A 7,918-nucleotide genomic window follows, 5' to 3' on the forward strand; every position below is an offset into this window, starting at 1 on the left:
ACAGATAAAAAGGGATGAAAGAAGTAGGTATAAATAATATTACAAGATATAATACTATGATATATTTTATTTAAAATATTTAACTTTACTTATATTTAATATGAGAAAAATTTACTGAACTTTAAGGAATTGGTAAAAGGTTGATAGACATTTTATCCAGAAAATATCTAAAATTATCCATTTAAAGATTAAAAATTATGAAAGTTATTGAGTTAAATCTTTTAAAAGTATTTCTAGCTTATATGCACTCATTTACATTTGCACTTCTTTTCACTTTCCAATTTTGTTATATTTTACTTATCAGAGATTGATAATTTTTCTTTTTGTCTGAATACACGTTTGCTTCCTTTAGCTAACATATTTTGAGGGGTTCTAATGTCTCCTTCACTTTTATTTACATATTATAACACATTTAATCTTCACAACGGCCCCCTGAAATCTTTCTTATTATTAATTTGCCCAAGATTATACACCTAAAATGCGTCAGAGTTGAAACTATAAGAATCTGGACCCAGACCAATTATTTGTCCCATTATACAATTATGTGTCTTATGTTTGACCTTAGATATATACACAATAGTATTTAATACCAATGACCTATTCTTTTTTTTTCACATCTGCTTCAGTTTTGAATGTACAATTTTGATACAACTCTTTTTAAGCTATATTCCTTTCCATCCCTTATATGCTATGTTCCCTGAGTCCTTGCATTTTTAAAAATGTCTGTGAACATTTTACTCTAAGGACAAATAGTTTGGTGGGATATTCTTAGGTAACATTTTTCTTAGAACATTGAGACATTGCTTCATTGTCTTCTTGCACTAAAGGTTGCAGTGGAAAAGTCTGAAACCAGCCTAATTATTTTCCACTTTTTAGATCACTTACTTTCCTCTCTGGAGGCTCACAAGATGTTTCCTAGACTTTGAACCTTGGTAACATCACAAATGATGGTTTGCCCTTTACAGTTTCAATCTTTCCAGAAGAAGAAGGTCCATTTTTCACTTGCAGGTTAATTACTATTGTTAATTTCAGGACAAATCTCTTCTAGCATACCTTTGAATTTTTATTTCTGTTTAATTAACTGTAATCATTTTTCTGGAATAATAATTATGTTGTATTGAAACTCATTTTGCTATGTTCCATCACCGTCATTTTTCACTCAATTTGTTTATTATTTCACTCTTTTTGTATATTTTCTTAACTCTGCCACTATTCTACAGATTTTAGTAAATATTTAAAAGTATGCCCAAAGGAAACTTAACAACACCCTCCGTAGGAAGGTACTCTACCCTACCTGACTTGAGAAAAGGGCAATCAAACAAATCCAGGCCCTGCTAGACTTGTCTCTCATAAAGAATGAGAAAAAAAGGCTAAGGAATGTTCTGAAGATCACATCCCAGGGACTATTAAAAATCTGATATTTAATTATAAGAATATAGAATTCTTACCCTTCCCAGCACCTTACTGCCACACCAACGGGGCATCAATATAAAAACAGATTACAAGTGAGAGTCACAGACTCTATTTAAGAAGTTCCAAGGGAAACCCAAAGGCAACAGGAGGAAAACAGTCTGACAAGGAAACTAGAAGCTTCTGGCACCTACATTTATGTCAAATTTTAAACACAACCCAACTCTTAGCCAGATTAACATAAAGCCTCACACTAAAAGCTTAATTAACTCAGTGCCTATTAACCCCATCATGTCCAGCTTTCAACAAAAAATTACAAGGCATTCTAAAGACAAAACAAATAAACGGTCTGAAGAGACAGAGCAAACAAAGTAACAACACAACTAAGATATGGCATGAATTTTGAAATTATCAGATAGAGAATTTAAAACAATTATGTTTAAGATGTTAAAGACTCTATAGGAAAAAGTAGACAACTTTCAAGAACAGATGGGTAATGTAAGCAGAGGGATAGAAACTCCAAGAAAAGGTCAAAAGGAAATTCTAAAAATCACAGACACTGTAATAGAAATGAAGAATGCTTTTGATGGCCTCATCAGTAGACTAAACATGGCAAAGGAAATAATAAGTGAACCTTAAGATATGCCAATAGAAACTGCCAAAAGTGAAATGCAAAAAGTAAAAAAAACAGAAAAAAAATAAATGGAATATCCAAGAAATGTGGGAAAATGACAAAACATGTACCATATGTATAATAGAAACATGAGAAAGAAAAGAAGGACAGGAAGGAGCAGAAGAAATATTTGAAGCACTAATAATAGAATTTTCCAAAATTATTTATAGACACCAAAGTACAGATTCAGAAAACTTAGAGAACAACAAGCAGGATAAATACCAAAAAAACGACACCTAGGCATATCATATGCAAACACCAGAAAACCAAAGACAAAGAGGAAATCTTGAAAAAGTTATTATATGGTAGAGGAAACTTATCTTTAGAGGAATAAGAATAAGAATTACATTGGACTTCTAGTCAGAAACCATGCAAGCAAGAAGAGAATGGAGTGAAATGTTTAAAGTGTGGAGGGGAAAAAAACCCCAAATCCTAATGTCTTATGTATTTGTTTAACATACTTTCAAAAGTGAAGGAGAAATACTCTTAGACAAATGTAAACTGAGGAAATCTGTTGCCAGCAGATCTTCCTTGCAAGAAATGTTAAAAGAAGTCTAGAGAGAAGAATGATATGGGTCAGGAACTTAGATCTACATAAAGAAAGGAAGAGCATAAGGGAAGGAATAAATGATGATAAAATAAAACCTTTTCTCTTATTCTTAATTTAATAAATAATCGTTTAAATAATCATAGCAATAATGTTTTAGGTGATTATAGCATATGGACAAATAAAATAAATAACAGCAATATTATAAAGGATGGAAGGAAGAGGTTGGGAATACTCTGTTTATGGCAGTTTTATTTATGATCACCAAAAACTGGAAGGAATCAAGGTATCCTTCAAAGGTGAATGAATATACAGTGGTATGTCCACACAATGGAGCATTCCTAAAACAATTTTTTAAAATGAGCTATCAAACCATAAAACAACTTGTAAGAAATTTGAATACATGTTACTAAGTGAAAGAAGCCAATCTTAAAAGTCTACATATTGTATGATTCCAAACATATGACATTCTGGAAAAGGGAAACTATGGAGACAGTAAAAAGATCTGTGGTTGCCAGGAGTGTAGAGGGAGTGAGTAGGGACTAAGAGGTGAGGCAGAGTGAATTATTAGGGCAGGGAAACTAATCTGTATGATACTGTAATGGTAGATACCTGACATTATGCATTTGCCAAAACCTATAGCACTGTACATCACAAGTGGCAAACCTTAATATAAACTATGGAATTTAGTTAATAATAATGTATTAATATTGGTTCATTTATTATAACAAATGTTCCACGTTAATGCAAGATATTAATAATAGAGGAAATGTGTGCAGGGGATGGGAGAGAGTAAGATGAAAATCTCTGTACCATCTGTTCAATTTTTCTGTAAATCCAAAACTGTTCTAAAAAAATTAAATATCCAGTCTTTTCATTTCAGACCAATAAAAAGATTATATATTAATGTACTCCCTAATTTGCCTCATTTTTTATGTGCCTATTATATATCAGGCACAGTACTTGGGGTATATGGCTTTACAGAATTCTCCTAATGTGGAAAGAACCTACACTAAATATACGTATTATACCAGATTAAAGATTGACCACGTTTCATAATGAGGTGAATATTATTATGGGTACTACCTCTCCCACTGTTACTACTCTAATTATGGATGTGTTCCTACATTAATCTTCAGGGATAACCCACATACTGTGTACATTATATACCTATTTGAGAAATTTTGTCCCCTTTAGCAAATATTTGCTAAAGAAAAACATTTGAAATCAAAAGAGGCTTTTATCAGAGCAGGAAACCGTATCACACAGTACATTTATGATGTTCTTACTAGAAAATATTTTCTGACGTCTGACTTAAGGTCTGCACAGACATATAAATGCCAGCAGTCTTAACACTTCGTTCCCAAGTTTTCCAAGTCTGATGTTTGTTGGCTCTTGTTACAATTAATATCTAGTCTTCTCTTGGCTGAAGTTACTTTGTGTTGTCTAACTTGGTTAAATCACTTGTTCTGGATTGAATAAGTTAATTCATGTACTTGTTTACAAGATATTATGTTTTTCATCTTGGCCTTCACAGCGGGTGTAGGTGAATAGGCTTTTTGCTTCAAGCTTGATTCTGATCCCAAAATATCATCCAATTTTCACTCTTTCTGTTTCAAATGTTGATTTTACTCTGGTGTTTGCCGCTTCAGATAGCATTCAGTACAGGTTTTATAAGTTGCTACTAAGATTTTCTCTCCTATTCTCACAGGTTCCCCAGTTATAATCATTTTTTAGACTTTGTTTTTTAATTATTTAATACCAAAATCATTAACAAAAAGATAGATAATAAAAAAGAAAACAAATATACCTAAGACAGAGAGCTAGAATGGGGTTTTAGGAAGTTTATTAATAATTGATGAAAAATTTTAAAAGCAACTGTATAGTATACTAGGTGGTATGGACAGCAAACCTAAAGATTTAATTCTACTTAGTCGTTTTTGTTATGATTTAAAATACCAAGTAAATGCCTCAAAGAATCATAAATGCTTCTCTTTACAAGAGAAAGTATAGACAAACTGTTTACAACAACTAAGGAACTTTTCCATTTGAAGGACTACTAAATTTATATTTCTAATTAATGCATTGGTCTGAGTTTCTTTAAGTTGTCTACAGTGCATCGTTTTACACCGGAGTTACTAAGATAACCCTCTGATAATACGGTTGGTATCCAAAATGAAGCAATGACTCTTTCTTATGCTTAGAATTAAATAGAAAAACACAAATATAGCTGAAATATGTTTTCTGATATGGTCTAGTGCCTTTCCAACTTGATCTTATCCTGCTGTGTTCCTTGCTCATCAAAGATTCAGCCACATCAGTCCTCTTTGCCTCCAGTACACCAAGTTCATTCCCATTTCAAGTGCTGCTTCTTCTCCATAGCATCCTGCTTTATTTTACCATATTTCTTATCAAATATTTTGTGTTTACGTACTATCAAATTTAACTTCCACAAAACTGAAATGAGGTAAATATTGTTATGGGTACTACCTCTCCCACTATTACTTCTTTAATGGGGGCAAAATTTATGTTTTATTTTCCCACCTTTGGATACCCATTATCTAGCTCTTTCTCTGGAACAAAGGAGGGCTCCAATCAATGTTTGTGGAATAAATAAGATATAATTTCAAAATTTAAATTATAAGGCTCTTCAGGCCATTCAGCTTTATTGAGTCAAGTTAGTATAGAAATACAATACTAATACAAATTAGTACAGAAATACATAGGATCCAAGTAAAGACCACCTGGATCACTGTTTCCTCATATGGTCAAAGTGTCTATTTTGGAAACAGTACTTGGTACTGGTAATTATTCAGTACATCTTGTGTCAGTCCTTGAGCTGACACTTGGTTGAAAGACACACCATTCTAGCCACTCAGTGGGTAATTACTGTTGGGTTTTTCTAACTTCTACTCACTGTTTCATAAGAGCCCTTTTTCATTCAAAAAGTCTTTATCAGTCATGATATGCCAGTCACCCAAAAGTCATAGGGAATAAAAATTAATAAACATGATAAACTTTAGAGCTGGAGAGGTTGACAGGAGGCAGTAGAGAGACTATGATACCAATTCTTCACTCTGCCTGTGCACATCTAGACCACGTTCTGTGTAAATATACATACACACACACACACACACACACACACACACACACACACACACACACAAAGACTGGAGGGAAATATACCAAGTTATAGATGTTTGTCTATATGGTTTACACTTACAGACAATACCATTTTTTCTTTATCCTTTATACAACTTTCATTTTTCAAAATTATCATTTAAGTTGAAGAAGTGTTACCTGTCGTTAACCTCCATCAGCTCTGAGAAAATGTCAATTGAACTATGCTACCTGGAAAAGTCAAAGCTCTTTAATCAGTTTTTATGATTATAATTTGTTATAGTATTCTTATGAAAATTAAAGTAAAATCTCTGGCAATTATTATTTTGCCAATATTACTGATTATTATATCAATAGCAAGTGTTACGTTTTACTCTCCTGTTTGGTTAACTCTGTAATTATATCTCTCAACTACTAGTGAGTGTTGCCAGATCTAGGAAATAAAAATACAGCAAACACAGTGAAATTTGAACTTCAAGTGAGTGACATGTTTTAAAGGTATGTCTTGTGCAATATTTGACACATATTTATACTAAAAAAGTCATTTATTATTTACTTGAAATTTAAATTAACTGAGTGTCCTGTATTTTATGGTCAACTCTAATTAGTTCAGAACTTGAGCGAGAAAAAGTAAGAGCGGATCTCTTCAAACCCAGCAAGTCATTGCAAAGATCCCACATAGAACCTCAAAATCTCTAAAATGACAGGGAATTTAAAGGTCTTCTAGGACTGTAAAACGTACAATATGTAAATGCCTCTCCTGGGGTATTCAAATGTTTCATTGAAGGCAATCAAGAAGAATTTGGGAGCAAGTGTGTGGAGCCTGGGGGCAGTGGGAATGGGCCAAGGGAGGTTTATTTATCGTTTGAAATCTAAGGTGATATCCTTGAAGTTGCCTGAAATCTTAAAGTCATGTATAGTTTCAAAGCAGTGTGTAGGATTTCTGAAAGTATGCATGGAAAAATGCCTTTGATTTATAATGGCCAGCATGAGTCAGCATGTAACATAAGATGGTGCCATTTATGGGTTCTGTTACAACAGTCTAATTTAAGCAGCTTTTTAACCAACACCTTTCCTTGTCAGCGATGTACATGATGCAAGTTAGGGTAGGTGCAAATGCCCTCTATATCTGTCAAGATTCTCCAGAGAAGCAGAACCAATAGAATCTATGTATATTCTATAGAGATTCATTTTAAGGGATTAGCTGAAACAGTTGTGAGGACTTGGCAAGCCCAGAGTTCCTAGGGCAGGCCAGCAAGCTGGAAGTTCAGGCAGCAGTTGAGGTAGCCTTGAATCTGAAATTTATAGGGGCGAATGAAAGTTGAAATCTGGGGCAGGATTTCTATATTACAATCTTGAAGCCGAATTTCTTCTTCCCCTCAAAACCTTAGTTTTTCCTCTACGGGCCTTCAACTGATTGGGGAGCCCGTCCACATAATCAAGGGTAATCTCTTTGACTTAAGGTCAACTGACTATCGATCTTAATCACATCTACAAAATACCTTCACAGCAACATCTAGACTAGTGTTTGACCAAACAACTGGGCACATTGGCCTAGACAAGTTGACACACAAAATTAACTATCACACTACCTTATAACTGATATTTATTTACAGGTTTCAGAGCATTTTATTCCTAATACAAGGTAAGGAACATTGGCTCTGGAGTTAGATGGCCTGGTAATGTCATGCTTAAATATATGAATCAATACGGTATTTTCCAAACTTCCCTTATTCTCAGACTACTCAAATGAATTTTGTCATATCCCTATGAACCCATTAAGTTTTAAATATAAAAACTTAATAGTTTTTCAAATCAAATGCAACTTGATTTCTTTAAAAGTTTAGCCTCATACTATCTCATGATTTCTGTGAAATCATGTTTTTGTTATTGTTGTGTGCATATCACATTAAAAATAAATTAACTCCCTATGTAAACTGCCAATATATGTATCTCATAAACCACTTGGAAGTGTATCATGCTTTGGGGAAAAATTAGTTTTATGTAGGTAAAAATATAGCTTTTAAAATGATATTTATGTTTGGGATTGACATGTACACACTGCTATATTTAAAATGGATAACCAACGAGGACCTACTATACAGCACAGGGAATGAGGACCTACTGTGTAGCATAGGGAACTCTGCTCAATATTATGTAAGAACCTA

The sequence above is a fragment of the Monodon monoceros genome, unplaced genomic scaffold (genome assembly GCF_005190385.1).
Source record: "Monodon monoceros isolate NGI ecotype Baffin Bay Population unplaced genomic scaffold, NGI_Narwhal_1 Super_Scaffold_6, whole genome shotgun sequence".
Taxonomy (NCBI): domain Eukaryota; kingdom Metazoa; phylum Chordata; class Mammalia; order Artiodactyla; family Monodontidae; genus Monodon; species Monodon monoceros.